The sequence below is a fragment of the Equus caballus genome, unplaced genomic scaffold (genome assembly GCF_041296265.1).
Source record: "Equus caballus isolate H_3958 breed thoroughbred unplaced genomic scaffold, TB-T2T haplotype1-0000016, whole genome shotgun sequence".
NCBI classification, from domain to species: domain Eukaryota; kingdom Metazoa; phylum Chordata; class Mammalia; order Perissodactyla; family Equidae; genus Equus; species Equus caballus.
The window spans coordinates 12,843,265-12,859,983 of record NW_027222391.1 but is presented as its reverse complement, the minus strand read 5'-3'; the positions used below and the strand labels follow the sequence as shown (position 1 = coordinate 12,859,983).

Sequence of the window (16,719 nt, the reverse complement as noted above, 5' to 3'; positions counted from 1 at the left end):
CCCTGAAAACTTTTAGAGCTTCCCTCAAGGGGCTTGGAAACCTCAAATTCCTTTCCCTTACTTGGAGTCTTATTTCGTTTGTCACCTATGTCTTGACCCCCTCTTATTACTTACAGAACAATCATTTTATTCTATTTTTCCCTTTTTCTCCTCCCTTCCATTTTTAAAATCATGTTGTTTTTAGAAAACAAAATTGGTATTTTATTTTTCCACCCTTGTAACCATCTTTATTTTACTTAGACATCTACAACTTAATGTATTTCACGCTCACCATCATAATGCTTTTTGAATTTTGCCCCAGTTGACACTCAGCCAATTTTTGAGTCCCAGTCTGTCTAAGTGGAGTTGCCTTTCCTCCAAACCCCTATTGTAAGGGTGGGTATGTGTGCAGTCCATGGTGAGACCCCCATATATCTGTAACCTGGTGCATAGTCTGGGACTCACCTCTGGTTCATGAGCTGCAGATGTTCTGGGGGAGACCAACCATGGCTCCACCAAGGCCGTGAATATCAGAGGCGGCACTTCCATCCTGATAGGTGAACTGTACACATTAAGGGCAAGATCTTGTATATTCCTATTAAGCATAGATGGACGGAAGGCAGCAAGATCACCTTCCCAAAGAGGGGGATGCCATGCCTGATGACCTCCCTGCAGATAGTGTTTAGTATTCAAAGAACAGCCCAGTGCCTTTTTGGAATAAGGCATCAGTGTGCTGTGCAGTGCCTGGATCAGCCTCAAGGTGGTGATGCCTGGATCAGATTGAGGAGGGGGCGGGGGGAACAGGACAGGGTCACCATATGGATGATGATGTGGCATAAAGCTTTGTTCTACCAGCAAGGTCCTTCTTTCCCCTCTTCATTTTTTCTTTCCTCCTGGCTTACTCCAAGTCATCTTTTCCTTACTCTCAGCTTTATTTTATCCTGGGAGGTAGGTGGCTACTTGGTCAACATTGTTACTACTGGCAGCTGAGTGATGCTTTTGCTCTGCAACAAAATATCATTTGGCAGTCTGAAGAAATACCTACAGAGGGGAACCACTTCCCCCAGGTGCCTTTCCAGTAGGGAAACCTCAGTGTAAAGTTTAAAGTATTCTTCCCTAACACATTAATATGACTCACATGACAGATTCTTAAGGCGTGTCTGTGCTGTTGCTAGCCCCTCCCCCACCAGCCCAGGATCCACTGCAGCAATACCCTCCCCCACCCCCCAAATCCCATTTAGGGTTCACCCCCTGTGGGGTCCTCTGGTCACTGACCTCTAAATCATGATGAAGCCACTGTTTTTTCTTCATTGTTGTTTTATGAATTGCATACCTATTCTTGGCCCTCTTCGGATAGAGAACACCTGTCTTCCCTACTCTCTGAAGGATGTAAAACATTCAGTGAGCGGAAGGTGTGGGCTGCTCTACACTTTCGTTAAGGCTAAGCGAAGAGGCAGGAGGCAGAGCCCACCTCCTCAAACTTCATCAGGGAGGAAATGGGCTTTTGGGGGCACGTGATATCGCTTTGTCAACAAGAGCTGCAGAGCACTGGTGACCTTTCAGAAGCCAGAGGAAGCAATCAGTAAGAGCTGAACTCACTCCTCCTTTTCCCTAAGCACAAGCCCTGAGTTACCTGAAACCCATGCCCCCAACACAGGACACAGAAAAGACATCACTATTATTAGAGAATCATTTATTGGGGAGAATTAATATTCTCCACGAGAAGGAATTATTTTGTGGTGGGAAATTTTCCGCTCTCGAAACGCTGGAAAAGCGTTTTCTGTTGACGTAGAGACGGATCCCTAAACATAGTGCCTTTAGCAGTGGTGAGAACAGCTGGAGGCCCCTGGGCCGGCTTGACGCCTGCAGGTGGAGCTTGGATGGGGCACATGCTCCCTGCGGGGCACAGATAAGGGACGCTTCTGATCCAATAGCTGATCTTTAAGCGCCACGACTTTCTGAGGGTGTCTGTTGTGGTCTCTGATCCGTCTAGAACATGTAGGATAATTCTGGCCAGCAAAGACAACTTCTTGGTGGCAGGACTTGGCCTTTGGCACTTTACAGGAGGGAGCCCTGTAGTTGGAAGGATGCCCCTGGACGGGCTCTGCCTGGGCCTGCTCTTCTGCCTTCTGCTCAGTTTTCACAAACTTCCTCAGGGAAGGAAGGGGCTCTTGAGGGCGGGTGACCTCTGTTGCACACCGCTGCCCCAGTTTCTCCACTGGGAACTTCCCAGGGACCGTCCTGGTCTTCTGAGCCGTGGTGGTCCCAGTAACGGCAGCTCTCCCTTTAACCAGGCCTCTGCTCTGTGCAGATGATATGGGGCGGCCCTTTTCCGGGGGATGTTCTTGCTTTTTGCCTTTTGTCCCAGGACGAAGCCATTGAAAAATGTCGTTCATCTTTTTTCTGAACAGACTTTCAGGAGGAGGCTGTGCCTTCTGTGATGAGGTCTGGGAAGACTTGCTCCCAAGCGTCTCCTCTGATGCTGTGATCTGAGTAGGGAAACTCTTTCTTGTAGGTTGGGATGTCCCCAACCCTGCATCCCCTCCACCAAGCTCTTCTTTGTTGGGGCCCGGAGGGCTCAGTCTCATTGTAGCTGGTGGGAATTTCTTATCCTCGGACCTCTTTAGGTCTTTCTTAGGGACCCAAGGCTCCTGCCGCTGCTGTCTGCTGATCCCACTGTCCTCCAGATGGACACGCAGCACCTGGGAAGCTCCCATGTCCCCACTGGAGACACCGTGGGCATGAGTCAGTGAGGCCTTGTAAGTCAAGCTCTCTGAGGCAGGGGACCTGTCAGTGTCTTGGCCTTGGACCTGGCTCTGATTCCTCTTCTCTAGTTTTGACTTTAATTCCCCAAACAGATGTTCCTTAAGATCCGATGACTTTGGGTCTTGGGGAACTTGTCTTTTTGGTGCAGGGCTTTCAATGGTCCCAGTAATTTCTATTTTACTGTGATTCTCACGTATCATTTGGGAGCTTCCTGGCTTGCTGGTTGTCAACACACTACCAGTTTTTGACTGCAGAGCATTGAGCTCCTTGGCCCTGAATATGTCCCTGGCCGTGTTGTACATGGAAAAGGGTTCCGACTTCATCTTTTTGTCCTGTCGCCCTTCTCTTCTATCACTGGAACTCACTCTCTCATCTTTTGTCTCAGGTTTGGCACCAGCTTGCCTTGCAGGCAGCTCTGGGGGGCATCTGTTGCCTAGTTGAGTAAATTTCTGACTCGTTTTGCCTGTGATGCCACATGTGACAGGCAGATGAGTCTGCCTGGCACCCTTACTCCTCTGAACAACCTCTGCAATCTCTTGGTTGATACCAGAGGGTGATTGTCTCGGCACCCCTTGTCCTTCCCTGCCCATAGGTGATGTAGCAGGGCAATGACGATCCAGGACCAGGGCTGAATTTGTTGTTTCCGCTTTTTCTTGAAGAACAGATTTAGAGCTTCCTCTGTGGGGCTCGAAGCCCTCGGATTTGGAGTCGACTTCCAAAGTTGGGTTATTTGAGGGGGGCCAGTAGAAATAGGGCAAGGACTGGGATGCAGCATCTTCCAATTTAAACGCCTGTATGGATTCAAGGACCCTGCAGGGCAGGCCCCACTCCATCCTCATACGGAAACTTTTAATATGGGTTTCCATCATCTGTTGTGCACTGGAATCAATGAAGCAAATCTCCTGGAAGGTATTCAGGGAGGAGTCCCCACCCACTGAAGGTGGCAAACTCCTCTGAGTTATTTGGGTGCGGGGTTTGTCAGAAAGCAGCAATGTCTGCTTGCTAGCATGCCATGAACTGCGCACCGTCCCAGGGAGCCGAGCCTCACTGATTTCCTCAAACTTCTTGCTCAAATGTGCTTTCAGGACATTTTCAAGTTGTTTCTGATCTAGACTTTCCTCCAAGGCCCTTGAAGCTTTCCCTGACAGACTTGCCATGTGACTATTTAGGTCTTTCTCAGAGTCATATGCCGGATCCTTATCTGAAGAGCTCTCTGGGTCACTCAACAGATGAGCTTTTGGGCCGTTCTCTGGGCTATGCCCCTGATCCTTCCCCATCTCCTTCTCTACCTGAAGCAGTTCTGAACCCCTCTCATGGAAGCTTTTGGATTGGCTCAATCCAACATTTAGATCTTTGTTCACCGAGATCCGTGAGAGTCCACGATTGCTTTCTGACTTAGCTATCTCTGAGAAATCTCTTGGAGGCATCATCAGTGACAGACACTCACAGATCCTGCGGGGCAGGCCCCACCGGTGTTGGATGAGCCTCTTTCGAAGGTGATGTTCCAGTTTCTTCCTCAGCTCATCACTGAGAGGAAACTCTACGGGAAGGGTGGAGATGGAGGCATGGGCCTGGGAGGCCTGATGGTAAGGAAAGTTGGGAGCTGAAGAACAAAATTCTTCCTGAGATCTTTGGACTACAGAGGGGGAACCCCACAAACTTTCCTGTTGCTTCTGCAACACTTTCCATTCCAGTTGTTGAATTTCAGATGAGGTGAGAGACTCTGATTCATCCGGGGGTCTATGGTAACACACTCCACAGATCCTTCTCTGGGGTAGAGGACCAGATGGTAGGATTGGGAGTGGGGATTTAAGGTGGGCCTGGGACTTGACCTGAGTGAGAGGTAGGGGCTGGGATTGGGGCAGGGTTTGAGGCAAGGGTTGGGGCTGGATCTCAGGCAAGGATGGAGGTGGGCGATGGAGAGGTACTGGGGATTCTTGGCCCATGGAGGCATTTGAGATGGTATTGAAAAGGAAGATTGTGGTGCAGTCACGTGAGTCACGGATAGCAGAGGGCAAGGACTCGCTGTGCAGAGATGGGAGACCCCAGAAGAGCTGCATACATTTTTCCTGTAAATGGTCCTCCAAGATTTTAGGATATGGGGGCTGCTCATGCATGTGCAGCTCCTTTGGTTTGCCTGCACTGCTCCAGAAAGGAAGGGAGAATGCTGAGTCACACTCATCAGCATTTGACTCTGACATTTTCCCCGAAGGATTTAGTTGGTGGCCTGGCCTAAGTTGTTTTGGAAAAGAGCCCTTCTCCTTCTCCTTTTCCTTCCACATCAGGAAATCACTCCTCTTTCGGACTTGTCTCTCCAGGAGTGCCAGGACATGAGGGCTGAGAAATGAGAGGTTACCAGGCTCTATAAGGTTAGCTGTAGGGTGTCTCTCCAGAGAGGACTCTGGAGAATGGAGGGCAAGAAACTCACGATTAAAATCACGTGGTGCCAAGGTGGAAGGTGCTAAGAACAAGTCTTTGGCACAAGCTTGCCACCAGGATAATTCTGAAATTGACAGGCTTGAATGGTCAGTGCCTCTGATTGTTGGGACATAAGTGGACAACCCACCAGGGCTATCTGGAGATGAGTTCTCTGGAACAGACTTCAATAAGATGGAAACCGATTTAGATTGAGTCACAGTTAAAGGGTGGTCTGTCGGTGGTGAGACAGACAGGCTTGGTGGTGCGTGATGACAAGCCAGTGAGTCACTGGGATTCATTATCTGGGGCAAATTTGGTAAGGGGTTAGTATCTTGGGAAAGGGTGCGGTCAAGAGAGAAGATCGTATTCAGAGACAGAGTGGCCTCTGGTTGGAGAATAGGACCCGTTGCCTGGGTGTCATGTGGTGGGAGAGGGGGAAGGGCAATGGGTTGGGGTGGGGAATGGTCTGCTGGGAATTTGGACTCCAAGGGAGGAATAGGCTCTGGTGGCATAGAGTGACCCGGTGGTGAGGGTGAAAGAAAGTCAGCTAAGGGTGTCATTGGGTTAGGTGAGAGAACGGAGGGGGGCGGTGGGGAAGGGTCAGGTGGAGGGGATGGTGTTAGGTCTCCTGGAGGGACTTCTGAGAAGGCAGAGGACAGAGTGAATGATGACTCAGTCCCAGAAGCTGTGGAAGCCATAGAGGACACAGAGGCAGTATCATCTTCCAGGTCCTCCAGGAACAGCAGCCGATTGATTTCAGCAGTTGTGCTATTACACACCTCACAGGAGGGGTCTGGGCATAATAGTTGACGAATGCGGGTGGTATCGAGAGGCCGGCCTAGGGGCCTGCGGGAGACAGGAAGTAGAAAACTGTAGCCAGGACCAGAACAAGGAAAGGAGGACCTGCTGGCCTGTCAGGGGAGGGGCCACCTGAAGCCTGCTGCCCCTTCACAATGCCCCACATCTATGACTTCACCATACACTCAGCAGCCCTCACCCCAAGGCCTTCATTCACATACCCGTTCCTATGGCAAACCCCTCCCATGACTACTGCAGGCTGTACTGAATCCCTGGAATTGCAGAGAACATGTCAAAGAGGGATCAGGAAAGAAAAGACTAGTCACCTTTTCAGAATAGAAATTAGCCTCCTTTTCTCCTCTGTTTCCCTCTGGTAGTTTCTCCAACCTGGGAAACCAGAAGAGTGAATTACATGTAATAAAGGTAGAAGCATAGGTGTTACACGGGAGTCCCTTTATGGGAGACCCTTGGGATATTAACGGGATATTAACTCTGAAAGCCCCAAGAATCAGTAGATGTGGTCAAACGGTCAATGATAATATTAATAAGGTTCACATGTGTTTGTTGCTTCATTTATAAAGTACTGTCACATACATTATCCCATGGGATGTTCAAAACCACCATGTGAGGAACATAGGTCAATGGTTACCTCAAAGAGGAGTCTGATCATCCAGGAAGTCAACGTAGTTTCACAAGGTCAGGACACAGAAGTTCTGACTCTTGGCGTCTCCCACGGCAACCCACTGGGCAACACCCATTGTCCAGGCCCATCACTGCTTCATGCCCAGAGCTGGGCAGAGCAGGAATCTGAGAAATGTCTCGGGTTCTGACTACCTTCCCATGAGCCTTTCCTCTGAGGCCTCTATTTTCTGAGAGGGACTCTATCTAGCGACTGACATCCTCAGAGACCATGGACCTGGGACCTCATGGAGAGGACAGGATGTGTCACCCTTGGAGAGCTCAGGTGGGATAGGTGGAACCTTACCACTTGATGTTCCACCTTTTCTTCTCCTCTTGGCTCTGCCCTGACGCTGAGAACAAAAAGAAAAGAATGAGGAGCGAGGACTTAGTTGGCTTGCTCCTCTCTCTAGGAAACTCAGATATTCATCCAAGATTAATGTCACTCTCTATTTTTATTACTAGCACTTTGTGTGCTTTCCCTTTCTGAATTTCTAAAGGTGATAAGATACTTTCAATTTTTCCTTCTTTGAAAAACTCGAAGGAGGATTTTTGGCTAGAGTCCACACTTGATATTCTCAGTCAGAAGTCCTCTGCTCAAGGAGGGCATAGACTCTGAGGCCCCCAGTCACATCTGTGCTTCCTCAGATAGGACCCTGTATCCTGGGACAGAGCTCACACTCCAGTGTCTGCTCAGAGGCTCAGCCCTGCTCTCCTGATCTGCCCAATACAAAGGACGGTTTGGTCGAATGACGCCCGTCATGGGAATGTGACTCGTGATCCAGTGTTGGGAACAGTGTTCTCCTACACAGAACCCAAACTCTCTAAATAACCTAATGCAGGGCCGTGAAATCACTGATGGGATTTTATCCGGGAATCCTCCACCACACCCAGATGGTCTGTGAGTTTTAAATGGGAAACAGTCCCAGCTGAACCCCTAGTCCTGCCTGGCCTATTCCCCTAGAAGGATGATGTTCTATCCTCTATTCAGACTTGCCATCTTAGGAGTCTCTCTGGACCAACTCATTTAAAAATGTGGGACTAGAAATGGAAACAACAATAAAAAATCCCTGTTGGTGGCTTGCCCAGGGATCCTTACCTTTTGGTAGATTTTGGTTTTCCACAAGGTTGGTAAAGATGGAATCCCCACCAGGAAGCACAGGAACAGAAGAAGCAACCACAACCCACACACGATGCTGAGGTTATAGTCACTATCTAAGAATGTTGAGCAGATGCTCAAAAACAACTCCATATGGCTATTCAGAAATGAGAGAACATTCCATTGACTGAACTCCATTTTCTGAATCACAAGGCTGCCTGAGGCAACTGAGCTCTGAGAGTGTCCGCACTTGCCTATAATCCCAGGCCTGCATCACAGAGCACTGAAGAGTCACAAAGGGTTTCAGAGGGTGGGGGAGGGGACATGAAGAGGGTGTGCCCATGGCCCCTTCCTCCCACCAGCCCAGCTGATCTCTCCATCCATCCTGGGCCCTCCAGGTCCCTCTGCCCTACCCTGCCATCCTATTTTCCAACTCTGTCCGTTCATGAAATCATACAATTACATTAATGAAATTTTGTGCCTGTTCCACCTGTACTCCAGATATTACCTGGGCCCCCTTTACTGTTTGGAGAGCTTGACTTTGGTTTCACCAATTCCACTGCCTCGAAAGTCTGAAATGCTCCCTGGAATTTTTGCTTGTACCCAGACATTTACACTCAGAATCATATATGTCCTCAAATCCATCTTTCCTTTAGAATGTTTTTGCCTTACATGAACCCTGATATAGAACTTAAAGTTCTTCTTTACTCATTTGGTTTTGTGAATGTTGAATAACAAATTTTAGTTTTTTGCTTCAGTCAGCCTTTACCATCTTCAGCCAGTGGGGCTGACTCAAATAATTGAAATGAGTAATTCATTATTCAACACTCACAAGACTAAAATCAGTACAGGCGTACCTCACTTAATGAAAGGGAAATGTTTAGAGAAATGCATCATTAGGCACTTTCACTGTTGTGTGAACATCACACAGTGTACTTACACAAACCTAAGTGGTAGAGCCTACTACACACCTAGGCTATGTGGTGCTACCCGTATGGGACCACTGTCATATATGTGGTCCATCAGTGACCGAAACATCGTTAATATTGTTACGTGGTGCGTGACTGTGGTGGATGACAATGACAAAACGGAATACCATTTTCAAGGCTTCTAAAATGGAGCTGGGAGGCCATTAAGGAAGTGGGGCTTATGCTTGTACACCACATCCACCACCAGATGTTAACTGAACTTTTGAGCTTTACCTGACAGCAGAGGTCACATCTTGAAGTGTTTCCTCATTCCAAGAAGGGACAGTCTGCCTAGGACCAACTATGTTCTGGCAAGTCAGCTCACCCCATGCCAGAACCAGTCAGTAACTGTTCACTGTAGACCTTTGTAAGCCTGTGTCCTTTCCTTTTATCTACCCCTGCCTCCTTTGTCTTCCTAGGAGCACATTTGAGCTTCTACTCGAATCTACATCTCCTGAATTGCAATTCTTGAGACCCCAAATAAACTTTTTGGTTCTTTTGCAGTTTATGCCTCTTATTTGCTGACTTTATATGGTGACAGAAGTGGGATCCCTAGCTACTGACCTTCAATTCTGGTGCCACTTCACAGACACAAGCAAGGTGCCTGCAAAGAATCTTTTGTGCTCTGTCGTCTCCTCCTGGTGGCTCTGGTTCCTGGTGGTAAGTCCTCCTGGGCCTGGACCTCCCATTTTTGGTAGAGGTCCAGACTCTTTCTGTAGGCGTCCTTTGATACTGGTTCTGGCCATCCTTCCGTTGTCAGCTTTGTTAGAAACTTCTGTTTCTTTCACTCCTTTTTTGGGCCTTTGATCCTTTGGTAAGTTCATACAGATGAGAAATCCATTTTCTAAGAGGACCACCAAAGAACAGCCCCACTCTGGGACTCCTGCTGGTTTTGTCTTTAAAGAATACAGACCTTCTACATGTAGATTTTTGTTCCACTGGGCTCAGATTACTCAGGGTGATTTAAGGCTTCACTGGCCTAAATGGGGCTCCTTTGAAATTCCTAAATTGGTTTATCTGTGCACTCAATTGGAAAAAGCCTATCAAACCAAACAAGTAAAATGGGAAACTTTTTAACATTGGTATCTTGAGGCCTCTAAATGAAACACTGAAAAGGACACTTCCTTGCAAGCCATAACAATGTCATAACTAAGAATTTCAAATGATTAAATGTAAATGCCATCGATAAAAGAATATTAACTCCTCCTGTATTCGTCAGGGTTCTCTGGAGAACCAAGGAGATTATCTATATATAATATATATTAATATTGCTATATAATAGAATATATAATCCATTGTATCTATATTTAAATTCATTTATTTAGTTCTATAAATTACATATATACACTCAAAATTTATATATGAAAGAAACTTTGGCCTCACCCCTAACTGCCTAAAAGAATTTAAGACAGAAGGCCTGTTCCAGGAAGGAGCTGTCAACGTAGGGAACTCTAGATGTGGTAGAGAAGAAGGTACCTAGCCGGGCCCATTTTACACAAGTTCTCTCTCATTTGTTTAGAGATGGCCCAGCAAACATTTGGTTTTCTGTCTCCTTGTGAATTGGCTTCCTCCTCTTTGAAGTCCCAAACCATGACCCCCAACCCCGCGCCTTTGTAAAATATCTAAACCCTAACCATAGGCCTGGCAGACACGCTGTGGACTGAGCAGCAGCATGAAGACCAGGGTCAACCTGATGACATTGTGGGTGGGACTACTGGCTGTTTGTCCACATCCTTGTCCTGGGTGCCCAGGAAGGCAGTCACCCAGCAACTTGCAGTGAGGTGTGGCGTGTGACTATGTTTCAGCCAATGCAATGGGAGTGGAAGTGGTGTGTGCCATTTCCAGGTTGGAACTTTTGAAAGCAGGTGTGTCTTCTCCGTGTTCCTTCTTTCTCCTTGTGCAGATTGGTTGCAGACAATGATACAGGCGTCAGGAATGGCGGAGCCAAGAGACGGGAATTCACGGGTGACTGACACACCCTGTGGAAGAGAACCACCTGCCCAACGCGAAACCCACCTTGGCCTGTAAGGTAATCACACATAAATTTCTACTCTCTGGTTATTCTTTTTCGGGATCTGCTTGTTATTTTCTTAACTATTATGGAAATATTTCAAATATGCAGAAGAGTACATAGTATGACCTCTATCTCCGGCCCCAATACCCAGAAAGAACAGACGTTCAATTCTGCCCTATTTGCTTCCGATGTTGCATTCATTTGCTGGGGCTGCCATGACAAAATGCCACACGTAGGGTGGCTTAAACAATAGAAATTTATTTTCTCACGGTTCTGGAGGCCGAAGTTCAAGATCAAGGCGTTGGCCGGTTTAGTCTCTTCTGAGGCCTCTCTCCCCGGCCACTTCTCCCTGTGTCCTCACCCGGTCTTCCCTCTGTGTGTGTCTGAGTTCTAATCTTCTCTTCTTACGTGACTATCAGTCACATTGGATTGGAGCCTACCCATGTGACCTCACTTGACCTTAATTACCTCTTTAGAGGCCCTCTCTCCAAATACAGCCCTATTTTGAGGTCCTGGAGTTAGGACTTCAACATATGAATTTTCAGGGACATGATTCAGCCCACAATGATATCTGTGTTTTTAAGAAGCAAAATGTTGCCGTCACACCTAAAATTCACATTTCCATCCCGTTCTCCTCCCTCTCTCATCATAGGTATCAGTATCCTAAAATTAATTACATTCTTTATGATTCCAAGAATATCCATGTGCATGGCTCCATTAACAAAAGATTACATTTTTATGCATAGTCAAGACATACATGTGTATGTCTCCATGAACAAATTCTTACATTGTTAGGCACTTAAAAAATGTACAGGAACAGCATCACACTGCACATGTCCTTCTTTGATTGGCTTTGGGCTATAAATGGGGAAGGAAAAACAGCAGCCGAGGGTAAGAGAATAAATAAACGGCTTATGCATAAAAACCCAAAAGGACAGATTTCCAAGAGCGTCGCGGTTGGTGACCATGTGGAGGTTCTGGGAGAGAGGTGGTTCTGGGAGAGTGGTTACCTGGAGAGGGCGTGGAAGCTCAGTGTCCTTTCCCCATGTCTTGCCCTATGCGTCTGTTCCATCGAGCTATTCCCGAGTCATATCCTTTTCTAATAAACAGGTAATCTAGTAAGTAAGAGGTTTCTCTGAGTTCTGTGAGCCGCCCTAGCAAATTCGTCGAACCGGAGTAGAGAGTCTTGGGAACCTCCTACTGACAGCCAGTTGCTCAGAAGCATAGGCGACAACCCAGACTTGCTGTTGGCACCTGCAGTGGGGGCAGTCTTGTGGGGCTGAACCCTTAACCTGTGGGGTGTGATGCTGTCTCTGGGTACATAGTGTCAGAATCGAGTTGAATTGTAGGACACCCAGCTGGTGTCCCAAGAATTGCTTGTTGGTGTGGGGGACTCCCCCGACCCCCAACCCCACACACATTGGAATTGGTACCAGAACCCAGGAACAAACTGTGAAAGATAAGCGTCTTAGCTTGGGTTCCCATAACAAAATGCCATAGCGTGGGTGACTTAAACAACAGAAATTTATTTTCTCACCATTCTGGGGGCTGGAAGCCTGAGAGCAGGATGCCAGCATGGTCAGGTTCTGGCGAGGGCTGTCTCCTCAGCTTGCATAAGGTCCCCTTCTCACTGAGTCCTCAGATGGCGGGGTGTGTGTATGCGTGTGAAGAAACAGAAAGAGAGATCTCTTCAACTTCTGATGAGGCCACAGTCCTATCTGATTTAGGTTCCACCATTATGACTTCATTTTCACCATAATTACTTCCTGAAGACCTTGTGTCTGGACATGGTCACAACGGGGGTCAGGGCTTCCATTATATGAACTGTGGGGAGACAGAATTCAGTCCATAGCAATAAATAAAGAGCAAATAAATAGAAACAAAGGTTTGGCATTTATCTTTATCATTTCCTTTCTTCCTGACTTTACTGTCTCGCTCTTTGTCTAGCTTCTTGAGCAAGCAGCTCGTTGGTTTCTAATTTTTCTTTTTAGATAAGTATATTGAAGGTATCTTTCTTCGAAGTATTGTTTAATTCCGTCCACCAGATTTTGTCATGTAGTGCTTACAGCTATAATATTTCCTAAGTTCCATATGAGATCCCTTTCAACGCAAGGTTCTATAAGTTCCCGGCCATTATTATTATTTTCTCATCTGTCGCTCCTTTTACAAGTATGTAATGTTCCTCCTTGTCACCATGTTGGTTTTGTCTGGAGCCTTACCTCCAGATTTCTATAGATATACTTTTTTATTGACAAGTAAAGGACAAAATGAGGAAATATCTTTGCTATATATAAGCGTGGTATCAGTCTACACTCCTGGGACAGTGTAGACTTCTAATCTGTCACTTATCCACCTTTGTGAAAAGGAATTCTAATATTGGCTCACTGAAGTCATTTTGGTCAACAGCAGAGGAAATTGATAATATGTATGTTTTCATCAGTCAGATAGTCCATGTTGTGCTGTATTCACAACAAACTCCTAAGTCTCAGCTAAAAATAACCAAGGTGTATTTCTCAAACATGCTCCATGTCATCAGGGGCTGGCTCTGTATTATCCTTGCTCAGTCTGGAGGATTGAGTAGATGGCAGCTAAAAGATGCTCGATCCAACTTCTTGCACAACTGCCAGGCAGGAAAAACACACTCCCACTGTTTGCCAAAGGTTCTGTCTGGAAGAGACAACCTCACTTTTGCTCAAGTTTCATTCACCAAAGGCTCACAGAGTCACCTCTGACTTTAAGGGGCCAAGAAGATACATCCCTTCTGTGGGCCAGAGAAGAGCCGACAATATCTGGTGAACAGCAGTAATAATAACTATACACTGTGCTCTATTGTGCCTTCCAAAGCTTATTTTTGCTTTTTGTTTGTTGATTTTTCAAAAATTCCCTTCAGTTATGTGAGTTACCATAAATCCTTCTAGTCAATTTCTTTAATAAGAAAACTGAAGTTAGCCAGAGTTAGCTTCTTTCGCTTAAAAAAAAAAACTAAGGCATTAGATTTGGCGTTATAAATGTCACTGAGCGGCTTAGGAAAGTGAACTTCAGTTTACACCTTGGGCTGGTTTTGAAGAAAGGGTACACACCGATTTTTCAAGGATAAGGTTTTAATAGGAAAAGAAGCAGGGCATGGCATGAGCCGATATTTAGGTCCGAATAATTACTGGTGGCTGCAGCATGTCAGGCAGGGAGCCAGCTGTTTTTGCATATGCTCTCTAAGTCAATTTAATTCTTTATAAAAACAATATGAGGTGAGTCTTACTATTCATCACTTACATATGCAGAAACTGAGGGTCAGGGAGGTGAAATGACCTGTCCGAAAGTCACTTAACTAGCAAATGATGGCTTTGTTTCAACTCCATCATCTGATCAGGCAGAGGTGAAAGAGAAGAATGCAATGTGTGCTTTTGGGTAGTGGGTACTGTTCGGTTTGGCAGGACTGTGGGATACATGCAAGGCGGAGGGGCCCTTGAGTGCTAAGGCAGAGAGTTGGAGTCTATCAGGTAGGCAGTGAGAGGAAGGTTTCTGCATCAGAGAGGGCACTGGTGGAGCCATGCCTCAGAAACATTGATCTGCTATTGTCCTCTACGATGAAGAGAAATGAGGCACGCTGGAGGCCTGGAGACCAGTTGGAGCAGCATTGTAAAAACTCTCATAGGCCTGAATGGGCATGGGTGTTGGCAATGGAAAAAGAAAAAAGTATTCTATCGAGTCTCCAGACGCCCAGGGAATTGCTGAACGAAGTCTGAGTTCTCCCTATGTAGATAGCTCGTACTTTTCATTATAGGTTTCTCAAGAACTGGCTCCCAGAAAAAACCTGGATGGAGAACAAAACAGGTAAGTGCCCAAGTGAGAAATCTACAAAGCTCCTCTCCCCAAAAATCACCTCTTCCCCATCAGTTGTGGGGCCTAACATTTCACCAACGGGGTTCCGTTCTTTCAAGAGTCTCTTATTTAAGTAGGACTATCTGTGGACAAGAGGGAGAAGCGACACTGGGAAGTGTCCTCATTAGCAGCATCCAGGCAAGTAACATAAATGTATGAGGGCACTCTGGGGGGGCACCGTGAAGAACAGGGCACATGCTCCATGTCAGGGGGACCTCTCGGTTCTGGCTGAGGGGCCCAAAGTTGCAGGATCTACTATTTCAGCAGAAACCTCATAGCCAAATTTTTTGGGAAAGTCCTCAATTTTACAACATTGCAACCAGTTTCAACTTCTTAATATCACTGCGCTGGCCACATTCAGCTCTTAATTTGTTACCAGTTTGCCACCTCTAGGTTAACTGTTAGTACCATTTTATCAAAACCTTTCCAAATTTGAAAGCACATCTTTAGTAAAACTAGCTACAGAGCAAGTTCATTTGGATTGCCGAGAGCTGGGATAGAGAAGTCTGGGAGCCGGGCAGGGACTGTAGGGAGGCCCCTGGACCACGTGCTGGGCATCCTGGTGCCTTAGCTTTGAAAGGGAGATGGACGACAGCAGTGACAATATTTGCTGCAACCGGGCCCTCCTGGGCGACCACCCAGAGCTGGGCTTGGAGCCGAAGGAGGGATGGGCAAGCTGTGCTGCTCCCAGCTCCAGTTGGCCCCTTCCCATTAACATTACAGGAGTGCAGTTGCGTGGTGTTTGAAAAAGCATCCCTAGTTCCACGAAATGATTTACAGGACACCAGACTCTGCATTTCAGAGGTCTCCGGTGTACCATAAAAAATATATTCTAAAGGAACAATCTTTATCTGAGCTGAAGCTGCAGTGAAGGAAGCTCACGTCCAGCTGAGAGCAGCCGTGAGCTTCTGTTCACTCAGGGAAAAGTCTGTGTTCATGTTATTGGAGCAACATTTTTTTCTCTCTTTGGCACTAGGTATCTAGTTAATATTTAGACACTATATACATTTTCTTTCAACTGTTGTCCCTGTTATGTGATCAAACAAAACCGGAGATGCCAAGCACATCAGCCCTGTAGGTGAAAGCAGACCCTCCAGGCACCCAGCTGTGGCTAGCAGGGTAAACAGGACTCACTGGAGCCAGCCTCTGGGAAAGACTGGCGCCAGGTGCGTGCAGGGCCAGCCCCTGCCCCCAGGAAGCAGAGTTCGCTGGAGTGCCTCAGTTGACCGCTCTGCCTCTTCCTGCCATTCCAGCCTCGCGTTTCCTCTACCTCCCTGAGCAAAAGGAAACAGGAAGCAAAGTCTAGTCTTGAATGTTCCAAAGCCTTATGATGTTTACCATTCCCCCCAGGAGAGGGAGGTGAGGGCCGGAAATCTCTCTGCAAAGAAGATACCTTTTTTTTTTTAATTCAATGAAGTGACGCACAGACACAGCAACACAACTTCTCTCTGCTTATAAGTTGTTAAGAGCGATGATAGTCTATTTTAGTCCAGGGAAATCCGAACTCCTTTAGCCGCAATGGCCCCCAAGGGGCGCATGTGCATGTGTGGTTCAGGGTGTCCAGGAGGAGACAGCCTCTCCTTTTGGAGCAAAAAGCATAGTCAACCGGTGGCGGGACAGAGGCAAAAGCTCTAGGGCAAGGAAATCTGGGGGTTTGTGTCAAAGCTCCACCAATCAGGAGCTTCAAGCTAAGATGGGGAGGCTGGAAAGATGGAAGTTGGCATGGGAATCCTGGTATGGACAAGAAATTCCTCCTGGGTCAAAGGCAGGAGGATGTCCAGGAAGGGAGAAGGGCGGGTCATGGATGGACCGAGTTTGCTTGGAGTCCCATGAGAAAAGGGGAAGCGAGAGCTCACCACCTTGTGGCCCCCAGCTTCCTGGTCTGCGGCTCTGGCGGCAGGTGTGGGGCTCTAGTCTCTGAAAGTATTGGGAGAGGGAAGGAGAAACTGGCGTCCCAGGCTCCCAGGGGAGGGGAAGCACGCGGGTTTGGGCGGCAAACCCCTCCAGCGTGAATGCGTTGCGGGGCGGGGGGCGGGGGGGGGGGCACGATCTCCGCTTTGCCAGGTGCCCCAGCCCTAGCGCACGCCTCCGTTCCGCGTCCCAGTCCGCAGGCGCGCGCG

At 47.4% G+C, this 16,719-nt stretch overlaps 2 long non-coding RNA genes across 5 annotated transcripts in view; one reads left to right on the top strand and one right to left on the bottom strand.

Annotated features, from left to right (window-relative positions):
- The window catches only part of LOC138922856 (uncharacterized), a 59,325-nt gene extending 42,701 nt beyond the window's left edge, over positions 1-16,624 (top strand). The window contains exons 13-16 of one of the 4 annotated variants that reach the window (XR_011436020.1): positions 9,211-9,366; positions 10,610-10,735; positions 14,502-14,737; positions 15,853-16,624. This is a non-coding gene — a long non-coding RNA (uncharacterized lncRNA). Of the gene's footprint in view, positions 1-9,210; positions 9,367-10,609; positions 10,736-14,501 lie in introns of all 4 variants that reach the window. The other 3 variants (XR_011436022.1, XR_011436021.1, XR_011436019.1) reach the window with 3 other exon arrangements.
- Positions 1,656-9,214, bottom strand: LOC138922857 (uncharacterized). The gene is made up of 4 exons (XR_011436023.1): positions 7,739-9,214; positions 6,947-6,992; positions 6,288-6,348; positions 1,656-6,009 (listed from the first exon to the last, which is right to left on the bottom strand). It is a non-coding gene; the product is annotated as an uncharacterized lncRNA (long non-coding RNA).
- Positions 16,625-16,719: the final 95 nt, after the last annotated feature.